This window comes from Amblyomma americanum, chromosome 3 (genome assembly GCF_052857255.1).
Source record: "Amblyomma americanum isolate KBUSLIRL-KWMA chromosome 3, ASM5285725v1, whole genome shotgun sequence".
Lineage (NCBI taxonomy): Eukaryota > Metazoa > Arthropoda > Arachnida > Ixodida > Ixodidae > Amblyomma > Amblyomma americanum.
This window is the reverse complement of record NC_135499.1, coordinates 23,601,276-23,613,498: the sequence shown is the minus strand read 5'-3', so window position 1 is coordinate 23,613,498 and position 12,223 is coordinate 23,601,276.

Sequence of the window (12,223 nt, the reverse complement as noted above, 5' to 3'; positions counted from 1 at the left end):
GAGAGAGACGTAGTTATTAAGTTAGCTTTGTGCACTGCACGATGCCGCTTTTGCCGAATGACCGCTGTGTTGATCGCTGGCGCTTATTTGCTCCAAGACGCGCGTCCACGGAGTAGGTGCTTTCGTTTAGTACCACCATCCAGACGGGCTGCGCAGTTGTCTCCTTTCAGGCAGTACAAACACGGACCTTACTGTCCATAATCCTTGCGATCGACCTAGGGAACTCGGTGGCCAGAACTCCGCAGGAGGAATCCAGCTGCTGAGAGAGACGTAGTTAATAGGTTAGCTTTGTGCACTGCACGAGGCCGCTGCTGCCGAATGACCGCTGTGTCGATCGCTGGCGTTTATCTGCTCGAAGACGCGTGTCCACGGTGTAGGTGCTTACGTTTAGTTACCACCATCCAGACGGGCTACGCAGTTGCCTCTTTTCAGGCAGTACAAACACGGACCTCTTTGTGCATAATTCTTGCGATCGTCCGAGGGCACGCGGTGGCGAGAACTAAGCAGGAATAATCCAGCTGCTGAGAGAGACGTAGTTATTAGGTTAGCTTTGTGCACTGCACGATGCCGCTGCTGCCGAATGACCGCTGTGTCGGTACTGGCGCTTATCTGCTCCAGGACGCGTGTCCACGGTGTAGATGCTTACGTTTAGTTCCCATCATCCAGACGGGCTGCGCAGTTGCCTCTTTTCAGGCAGTACAAACACGGGCCTTAATGTCCATAATCCTTGCGATCGTCCGAGGGCACTCGGTGGCCAGATCTCTGCCGGAGGAATCTAGCTGCTGAGAGAGACGTAGTTATTAAGTTAGCTTTGCGCACTGCACGATGCCGCTGCTGCCGAATGACCGCTGTGTCGATCGCTGGCGCTTATCGGCTCCAAGACGCGTGTCCATGCTGTAGGTCCTTACGTTTATTTCCCACCATCCAGGCGGGCTGCGCAGTTAAGTCTTTTCAGGCTGTACAAACACGGACCTTATTGTCCATATTCCTTGCGATCGTCCGAGGGCACGCGCTGGCCAGAACTCCGAAGGAGGAATCCAGCTGCTGAGAGAGACGTAGTTATTAAGTTAGCTTTGTGCACTGCACGATGCCGCTGATGCCGAATGACCGTTGTGTCGATCGCTGGCGCTTATCTGCTCCAAGACGCGTGTCCACGGAGTAGGTGCTTACGTTAAGTTCCCATCATCCAGACGGGCTGCGCAGTTGCCTCTTTTCAGGCAGTAAAACACGGGCCTTACTGTCCATAATCCTTGCGATCGTCCGAGGGCACTCGGTGGCCAGAACTCTGCAGGAGGAATCCAGCTGCTGAGAGAGACGTAGTTATTAAGTTAGCTTTGTGCACTGCACGATGCCGCTGCTGCCGAATGACCGCTGTGTCGATCGCTGGCGCTTATCTGCTCCAAGACGCGCGTCCACGGTGTAGGTGCTTACGTTTAGTTCCCACCATTGAGACAGGCTGCGCAGTTGCCTCTTTTCAGGCAGTACAAACACGGACCTTATTGTCCATAATCCTTGCGATCGTCCGAGGGCACGCGGTGGCCAGATCTCTGCCGGAGGAATCTAGCTGCTGAGAGAGACGTAGTTATTAAGTTAGCTTTGCGCACTGCACGATGCCGCTGCTGCCGAATGACCGCTGTGTCGATCGCTGTCGCTTATCGGCTCCAAGACGCGTGTCCATGGTGTAGGTGCTTATGTTTAGTTCCCACCATTGAGACAGGCTGCGCAGTTGCCTCTTTTTAGGCAGTACAAACACGGACCTTATTGTCCATAATCCTTGCGATCGTCCGAGGGCACGCGGTGGCCAGATCTCTGCCGGAGGAATCTAGCTGCTGAGAGAGACGTAGTTATTAAGTTAGCTTTGCGCACTGCACAATGCCGCTGCTGCCGAATGACCGCTGTGTCGATCGCTGGCGCTTATCGGCTCCAAGACGCGTGTCCATGGTGTAGGTGCTTACGTTTAGTTCCCACCATCCAGACGGGCTGCGCAGTTAAGTCTTTTCAGGCAGTACAAACAAGGGCCTTATTGTCCATAATCCTTGCGATCGTCCGAGGGCACGCGGTGGCCAGAACTCCGCAGGAGGATTCCAGCTGCTGAGAGAGACGTAGATATTAAGTTAGCTTTGTGCACTGCACGATGCCGCTGATGCCGAATGACCGTTGTGTCGATCGCTGGCGCTTATCTGCTCCAAGACGCGTGTCCACGGTGTAGGTGCTTACGTTTAGTTCCCACCATCCAGACAGGCTGCGCACTTGCCTCTTTTCAGGCAGTACAAACACGGACCTTATTGTCCGTAATCCTTGCGATCGTCCGAGGGCACGCGGCGGCCAGAACTCCGCAGGAGGAATCCAGCTGCTGAGAGAGACGTAGTTAAGTTAGCTTTGTGCACTGCACGATGCCGCTGCTGCCGAATGACCGTTGTGTCGATCGCTGGCGCTTATCTGCTCCAAGACGCGTGTCCACGGTGTAGGTGCTTACGTTTAGTTCCCACCATCCAGACGGGCTGCGCAGTTGCCTCTTTTCAGGCAGTACAAACACGGATCTTAGTGTCCTTAATCATTGCGATCGTCCGAGGGCACGCAGTGGCCAGAGCTCCGCAGGAGGAAACCAGCTGCTGAGACGTAGTTATTAGGTTAGCTTTGTGCACTGCACGTTGCCGCTGCTGCCGAATGACCGCTGTGTCGATCGCTGGCGCTTATCTGCTACAAGACGCGTGTCCACGGTGTAGGTGCTTACGTTTAGTTCCCACCATCCAGACGTGCTGTGCAGTGGCCTCTTTTCAGGCAGTACAAACTCGGACCTTATTGTCCATAATCCTTGCGATCGTCCGAGGGCACGCGGTGGCCAGAACTCCGCAGGAGGAATCCAGCTGCTGAGAGAGACGAGGTTATTAGGTTAGATTTGTGCACTGCAAGATGCCGCTGCTGCCGAATGACCGCTGTGTCGGTACTGGCGCTTATCTGCTCCAGGACGCGTGTCCACGGTGTAGGCGCTTACGTTTAGTTCCCACCATCCAGACGGGCTGCGCAGTTGCCTCTTTTCAGGCAGTAAAACACGGACCTTACTGTCCATAATCCTTGCGATCCTCCGAGGTCACTCGGGGGCCAGAACTCTGCAGGAGGAATCCAGCTGCTGAGAGAGACGTAGTTATTAAGTTAGCTTTGTGCACTGCACGATGCCGCTGCTGCCGAATGACCGCTGTGTTGATCGCTGGCGCTTATTTGCTCCAAGACGCGCGTCCACGAAGTAGGTGCTTTCGTTTAGTACCACCATCCAGACGGGCTGCGCAGTTGTCTCCTTTCAGGCAGTACAAACACGGACCTTACTGTCCATAATCCTTGCGATCGACCTAGGGAACTCGGTGGCCAGAACTCCGCAGGAGGAATCCAGCTGCTGAGAGAGACGTAGTTAATAGGTTAGCTTTGTGCACTGCACGAGGCCGCTGCTGCCGAATGACCGCTGTGTCGATCGCTGGCGTTTATCTGCTCGAAGACGCGTGTCCACGGTGTAGGTGCTTACGTTTAGTTACCACCATCCAGACGGGCTACGCAGTTGCCTCTTTTCAGGCAGTACAAACACGGACCTCTTTGTGCATAATTCTTGCGATCGTCCGAGGGCACGCGGTGGCGAGAACTAAGCAGGAATAATCCAGCTGCTGAGAGAGACGTAGTTATTAGGTTAGCTTTGAGCACTGCACGATGCCGCTGCTGCAGAATGACCGCTGTGTCGGTACTGGCGCTTATCTGCTCCAGGACGCGTGTCCACGGTGTAGATGCTTACGTTTAGTTCCCATCATCCAGACGGGCTGCGCAGTTGCCTCTTTTCAGGCAGTACAAACACGGGCCTTATTGTCCATAATCCTTGCGATCGTCCGAGGGCACTCGGTGGCCAGATCTCTGCCGGAGGAATCTAGCTGCTGAGAGAGACGAGGTTATTAGGTTAGATTTGTGCACTGCAAGATGCCGCTGCTGCCGAATGACCGCTGTGTCGGTACTGGCGCTTATCTGCTCCAGGACGCGTGTCCACGGTGTAGGCGCTTACGTTTAGTTCCCACCATCCAGACGGGCTGCACAGTTGCCTCTTTTCAGGCAGTAAAACACGGACCTTATTGTCCACAATCCTTGCGATCGTCCGAGGGAACTCGGTGGCCAGAACTCTGCAGGAGGAATCCAGCTGCTGAGAGAGACGTAGTTATTAAGTTAGCTTTGTGCACTACACGATGCCGCTGCTGCCGAATGACCGCTTTGTCGATCGCTGGCGCTTATCTGCTCCAAGACGCGTGTCCACGGTGTAGGAGCTTACGTTTAGTTCCCACCATCCAGACGGGCTGCGCAGTTGCCTCTTTTCAGGCAGTAAAACACGGACCTTACTGTCCATAATCCTTGCGATCGTCCGAGGGCACGCGGTGGCCAGAACTCCGCAGGAGGATTCCAGCTGCTGAGAGAGACGTAGTTATTAAGTTAGCTTTGTGCACTGCACGATGCCGCTGATGCCGAATGACCGTTGTGTCGATCGCTGGCGCTTATCTGCTCCAAGACGCGTGTCCACGGTGTAGGTGCTTACGTTTATTTCCCACCATCCGGACAGGCTGCGCAGTTGCCTCTTTTCAGGCAGTACAAACACGGACCTTATTGTCCGTAATCCTTGCGATCGTCCGAGGGCACGCGGCGGCCAGAACTCCGCAGTAGGAATCCAGCTGCTGAGAGAGACGTAGTTATTAAGTTAGCTTTGTGCACTGCACGATGCCGCTGCTGCCGAATGACCGTTGTGTCGATCGCTGGCGCTTATCTGCTCCAAGACGCGTGTCCACGGTGTAGGTGCTTACGTTTAGTTCCCACCATCCAGACGGGCTGCGCAGTTGCCTCTTTTCAGGCAGTACAAACACGGATCTTAGTGTCCTTAATCATTGCGATCGTCCGAGGGCACGCAGTGGCCAGAGCTCCGCAGGAGGAAACCAGCTGCTGAGACGTAGTTATTAGGTTAGCTTTGTGCACTGCACGTTGCCGCTGCTGCCGAATGACCGCTGTGTCGATCGCTGGCGCTTATCTGCTACAAGACGCGTGTCCACGGTGTAGGTGCTTACGTTTAGTTCCCACCATCCAGACGAGCTGTGCAGTGGCCTCTTTTCAGGCAGTAAAACACGGACCTTGCTGTCCATAATCCTTGCGATCGTCCGAGGGCACTCGGGGGCCAGAACTCTGCAGGAGGAATCCAGCTGCTGAGAGAGACGTAGTTATTAAGTTAGCTTTGTGCACTGCACGATGCCGCTGCTGCCGAATGACCGCTGTGTCGATCGCTGGCGCTTATCTGCTCCAAGACGCGCGTCCACGGTGTAGGTGCTTACGTTTAGTTCCCACCATCCAGACGGGCTGCGCAGTTGCCTCTTTTCAGGCAGTAAAACACGGACCTTACTGTCCATAATCCTTGCGATCCTCCGAGGTCACTCGGGGGCCAGAACTCTGCAGGAGGAATCCAGCTGCTGAGAGAGACGTAGTTATTAAGTTAGCTTTGTGCACTGCACGATGCCGCTTTTGCCGAATGACCGCTGTGTTGATCGCTGGCGCTTATTTGCTCCAAGACGCGCGTCCACGGAGTAGGTGCTTTCGTTTAGTACCACCATCCAGACGGGCTGCGCAGTTGTCTCCTTTCAGGCAGTACAAACACGGACCTTACTGTCCATAATCCTTGCGATCGACCTAGGGAACTCGGTGGCCAGAACTCCGCAGGAGGAATCCAGCTGCTGAGAGAGACGTAGTTAATAGGTTAGCTTTGATGCACTGCACGAGGCCGCTGCTGCCGAATGACCGCTGTGTCGATCGCTGGCGTTTATCTGCTCGAAGACGCGTGTCCACGGTGTAGGTGCTTACGTTTAGTTACCACCATCCAGACGGGCTACGCAGTTGCCTCTTTTCAGGCAGTACAAACACGGACCTCTTTGTGCATAATTCTTGCGATCGTCCGAGGGCACGCGGTGGCGAGAACTAAGCAGGAATAATCCAGCTGCTGAGAGAGACGTAGTTATTAGGTTAGCTTTGTGCACTGCACGATGCCGCTGCTGCCGAATGACCGCTGTGTCGGTACTGGCGCTTATCTGCTCCAGGACGCGTGTCCACGGTGTAGATGCTTACGTTTAGTTCCCATCATCCAGACGGGCTGCGCAGTTGCCTCTTTTCAGGCAGTACAAACACGGGCCTTATTGTCCATAATCCTTGCGATCGTCCGAGGGCACTCGGTGGCCAGATCTCTGCCGGAGGAATCTAGCTGCTGAGAGAGACGTAGTTATTAAGTTAGCTTTGCGCACTGCACGATGCCGCTGCTGCCGAATGACCGCTGTGTCGATCGCTGGCGCTTATCGGCTCCAAGACGCGTGTCCATGCTGTAGGTCCTTACGTTTAGTTCCCACCATCCAGGCGGGCTGCGCAGTTAAGTCTTTTCAGGCTGTACAAACACGGACCTTATTGTCCATATTCCTTGCGATCGTCCGAGGGCACGCGCTGGCCAGAACTCCGAAGGAGGAATCCAGCTGCTGAGAGAGACGTAGTTATTAAGTTAGCTTTGTGCACTGCACGATGCCGCTGATGCCGAATGACCGTTGTGTCGATCGCTGGCGCTTATCTGCTCCAAGACGCGTGTCCACGGAGTAGGTGCTTACGTTAAGTTCCCATCATCCAGACGGGCTGCGCAGTTGCCTCTTTTCAGGCAGTAAAACACGGGCCTTACTGTCCATAATCCTTGCGATCGTCCGAGGGCACTCGGTGGCCAGAACTCTGCAGGAGGAATCCAGCTGCTGAGAGAGACGTAGTTATTAAGTTAGCTTTGTGCACTGCACGATGCCGCTGCTGCCGAATGACCGCTGTGTCGATCGCTGGCGCTTATCTGCTCCAAGACGCGCGTCCACGGTGTAGGTGCTTACGTTTAGTTCCCACCATTGAGACAGGCTGCGCAGTTGCCTCTTTTCAGGCAGTACAAACACGGACCTTATTGTCCATAATCCTTGCGATCGTCCGAGGGCACGCGGTGGCCAGATCTCTGCCGGAGGAATCTAGCTGCTGAGAGAGACGTAGTTATTAAGTTAGCTTTGCGCACTGCACGATGCCGCTGCTGCCGAATGACCGCTGTGTCGATCGCTGTCGCTTATCGGCTCCAAGACGCGTGTCCATGGTGTAGGTGCTTATGTTTAGTTCCCACCATTGAGACAGGCTGCGCAGTTGCCTCTTTTTAGGCAGTACAAACACGGACCTTATTGTCCATAATCCTTGCGATCGTCCGAGGGCACGCGGTGGCCAGATCTCTGCCGGAGGAATCTAGCTGCTGAGAGAGACGTAGTTATTAAGTTAGCTTTGCGCACTGCACAATGCCGCTGCTGCCGAATGACCGCTGTGTCGATCGCTGGCGCTTATCGGCTCCAAGACGCGTGTCCATGGTGTAGGTGCTTACGTTTAGTTCCCACCATCCAGACGGGCTGCGCAGTTAAGTCTTTTCAGGCAGTACAAACAAGGGCCTTATTGTCCATAATCCTTGCGATCGTCCGAGGGCACGCGGTGGCCAGAACTCCGCAGGAGGATTCCAGCTGCTGAGAGAGACGTAGATATTAAGTTAGCTTTGTGCACTGCACGATGCCGCTGATGCCGAATGACCGTTGTGTCGATCGCTGGCGCTTATCTGCTCCAAGACGCGTGTCCACGGTGTAGGTGCTTACGTTTAGTTCCCACCATCCAGACAGGCTGCGCACTTGCCTCTTTTCAGGCAGTACAAACACGGACCTTATTGTCCGTAATCCTTGCGATCGTCCGAGGGCACGCGGCGGCCAGAACTCCGCAGGAGGAATCCAGCTGCTGAGAGAGACGTAGTTAAGTTAGCTTTGTGCACTGCACGATGCCGCTGCTGCCGAATGACCGTTGTGTCGATCGCTGGCGCTTATCTGCTCCAAGACGCGTGTCCACGGTGTAGGTGCTTACGTTTAGTTCCCACCATCCAGACGGGCTGCGCAGTTGCCTCTTTTCAGGCAGTACAAACACGGATCTTAGTGTCCTTAATCATTGCGATCGTCCGAGGGCACGCAGTGGCCAGAGCTCCGCAGGAGGAAACCAGCTGCTGAGACGTAGTTATTAGGTTAGCTTTGTGCACTGCACGTTGCCGCTGCTGCCGAATGACCGCTGTGTCGATCGCTGGCGCTTATCTGCTACAAGACGCGTGTCCACGGTGTAGGTGCTTACGTTTAGTTCCCACCATCCAGACGTGCTGTGCAGTGGCCTCTTTTCAGGCAGTACAAACTCGGACCTTATTGTCCATAATCCTTGCGATCGTCCGAGGGCACGCGGTGGCCAGAACTCCGCAGGAGGAATCCAGCTGCTGAGAGAGACGAGGTTATTAGGTTAGATTTGTGCACTGCAAGATGCCGCTGCTGCCGAATGACCGCTGTGTCGGTACTGGCGCTTATCTGCTCCAGGACGCGTGTCCACGGTGTAGGCGCTTACGTTTAGTTCCCACCATCCAGACGGGCTGCGCAGTTGCCTCTTTTCAGGCAGTAAAACACGGACCTTACTGTCCATAATCCTTGCGATCCTCCGAGGTCACTCGGGGGCCAGAACTCTGCAGGAGGAATCCAGCTGCTGAGAGAGACGTAGTTATTAAGTTAGCTTTGTGCACTGCACGATGCCGCTGCTGCCGAATGACCGCTGTGTTGATCGCTGGCGCTTATTTGCTCCAAGACGCGCGTCCACGGAGTAGGTGCTTTCGTTTAGTACCACCATCCAGACGGGCTGCGCAGTTGTCTCCTTTCAGGCAGTACAAACACGGACCTTACTGTCCATAATCCTTGCGATCGACCTAGGGAACTCGGTGGCCAGAACTCCGCAGGAGGAATCCAGCTGCTGAGAGAGACGTAGTTAATAGGTTAGCTTTGTGCACTGCACGAGGCCGCTGCTGCCGAATGACCGCTGTGTCGATCGCTGGCGTTTATCTGCTCGAAGACGCGTGTCCACGGTGTAGGTGCTTACGTTTAGTTACCACCATCCAGACGGGCTACGCAGTTGCCTCTTTTCAGGCAGTACAAACACGGACCTCTTTGTGCATAATTCTTGCGATCGTCCGAGGGCACGCGGTGGCGAGAACTAAGCAGGAATAATCCAGCTGCTGAGAGAGACGTAGTTATTAGGTTAGCTTTGTGCACTGCACGATGCCGCTGCTGCAGAATGACCGCTGTGTCGGTACTGGCGCTTATCTGCTCCAGGACGCGTGTCCACGGTGTAGATGCTTACGTTTAGTTCCCATCATCCAGACGGGCTGCGCAGTTGCCTCTTTTCAGGCAGTACAAACACGGGCCTTATTGTCCATAATCCTTGCGATCGTCCGAGGGCACTCGGTGGCCAGATCTCTGCCGGAGGAATCTAGCTGCTGAGAGAGACGTAGTTATTAAGTTAGCTTTGCGCACTGCACGATGCCGCTGCTGCCGAATGACCGCTGTGTCAATCGCTGGCGCTTATCGGCTCCAAGACGCGTGTCCATGCTGTAGGTCCTTACGTTTAGTTCCCACCATCCAGGCGGGCTGCGCAGTTAAGTCTTTTCAGGCTGTACAAACACGGACCTTATTGTCCATATTCCTTGCGATCGTCCGAGGGCACGCGGTGGCCAGAACTCCGAAGGAGGAATCCAGCTGCTGAGAGAGACGTAGTTATTAAGTTAGCTTTGTGCACTGCACGATGCCGCTGATGCCGAATGACCGTTGTGTCGATCGCTGGCGCTTATCTGCTCCAAGACGCGTGTCCACGGAGTAGGTGCTTACGTTAAGTTCCCATCATCCAGACGGGCTGCGCAGTTGCCTCTTTTCAGGCAGTAAAACACGGGCCTTACTGTCCATAATCCTTGCGATCGTCCGAGGGCACTCGGTGGCCAGAACTCTGCAGGAGGAATCCAGCTGCTGAGAGAGACGTAGTTATTAAGTTAGCTTTGTGCACTGCACGATGCCGCTGCTGCCGAATGACCGCTGTGTCGATCGCTGGCGCTTATCTGCTCCAAGACGCGCGTCCACGGTGTAGGTGCTTACGTTTAGTTCCCACCATTGAGACAGGCTGCGCAGTTGCCTCTTTTCAGGCAGTACAAACACGGATCTTAGTGTCCTTAATCATTGCGATCGTCCGAGGGCACGCAGTGGCCAGAGCTCCGCAGGAGGAAACCAGCTGCTGAGACGTAGTTATTAGGTTAGCTTTGTGCACTGCACGTTGCCGCTGCTGCCGAATGACCGCTGTGTCGATCGCTGGCGCTTATCTGCTACAAGACGCGTGTCCACGGTGTAGGTGCTTACGTTTAGTTCCCACCATCCAGACGAGCTGTGCAGTGGCCTCTTTTCAGGCAGTACAAACTCGGACCTTATTGTCCATAATCCTTGCGATCGTCCGAGGGCACGCGGTGGCCAGAACTCCGCAGGAGGAATCCAGCTGCTGAGAGAGACGAGGTTATTAGGTTAGATTTGTGCACTGCAAGATGCCGCTGCTGCCGAATGACCGCTGTGTCGGTACTGGCGCTTATCTGCTCCAGGACGCGTGTCCACGGTGTAGGCGCTTACGTTTAGTTCCCACCATCCAGACGGGCTGCGCAGTTGCCTCTTTTCAGGCAGTAAAACACGGACCTTATTGTCCACAATCCTTGCGATCGTCCGAGGGAACTCGGTGGCCAGAACTCTGCAGGAGGAATCCAGCTGCTGAGAGAGACGTAGTTATTAAGTTAGCTTTGTGCACTACACGATGCCGCTGCTGCCGAATGACCGCTTTGTCGATCGCTGGCGCTTATCTGCTCCAAGACGCGTGTCCACGGTGTAGGTGCTTACGTTTAGTTCCCACCATCCAGACGGGCTGCGCAGTTGCCTCTTTTCAGGCAGTAAAACACGGACCTTACTGTCCATAATCCTTGCGATCGTCCGAGGGCACGCGGTGGCCAGAACTCCGCAGGAGGAATCCAGCTGCTGAGAGAGACGTAGTTATTAGGTTAGCTTTGTGCACTGCACGATGCCGCTGCTGCCGAATGACCGTTGTGTCGATCGCTGGCGCTTATCTGCTCCAAGACGCGTGTCCACGGTGTAGGTGCTTACGTTTAGTTCCCACCATCCAGACGGGCTGCGCAGTTGCCTCTTTTCAGGCAGTACAAACACGGATCTTAGTGTCCTTAATCATTGCGATCGTCCGAGGGCACGCAGTGGCCAGAGCTCCGCAGGAGGAAACCAGCTGCTGAGACGTAGTTATTAGGTTAGCTTTGTGCACTGCACGTTGCCGCTGCTGCCGAATGACCGCTGTGTCGATCGCTGGCGCTTATCTGCTACAAGACGCGTGTCCACGGTGTAGGTGCTTACGTTTAGTTCCCACCATCCAGACGAGCTGTGCAGTGGCCTCTTTTCAGGCAGTACAAACTCGGACCTTATTGTCCATAATCCTTGCGATCGTCCGAGGGCACGCGGTGGCCAGAACTCCGCAGGAGGAATCCAGCTGCTGAGAGAGACGAGGTTATTAGGTTAGATTTGTGCACTGCAAGATGCCGCTGCTGCCGAATGACCGCTGTTTCGGTACTGGCGCTTATCTGCTCCAGGACGCGTGTCCACGGTGTAGGCGCTTACGTTTAGTTCCCACCATCCAGACGGGCTGCGCAGTTGCCTCTTTTCAGGCAGTAAAACACGGACCTTATTGTCCACAATCCTTGCGATCGTCCGAGGGAACTCGGTGGCCAGAACTCTGCAGGAGGAATCCAGCTGCTGAGAGAGACGTAGTTATTAAGTTAGCTTTGTGCACTACACGATGCCGCTGCTGCCGAATGACCGCTTTGTCGATCGCTGGCGCTTATCTGCTCCAAGACGCGTGTCCACGGTGTAGGTGCTTACGTTTAGTTCCCACCATCCAGACGGGCTGCGCAGTTGCCTCTTTTCAGGCAGTAAAACACGGACCTTACTGTCCATAATCCTTGCGATCCTCCGAGGTCACTCGGGGGCCAGAACTCTGCAGGAGTAATCCAGCTGCTGAGAGAGACGTAGGTATTAAGTTAGCTTTGTGCACTGCACGATGCCGCTGCTGCCGAAAGACCGCTGTGTCGATCGCTGGCGCTTATCTGCTCCAAGACGCGTGTCCACATTGTAGGTGCTTACGTTTAGTTCCCACCATTGAGACAGGCTGCGCAGTTGCCTCTTTTCAGGCAGTACAAACACGGACCTTATTGTCCATAATCCTTGCGATCGTCCGAGGG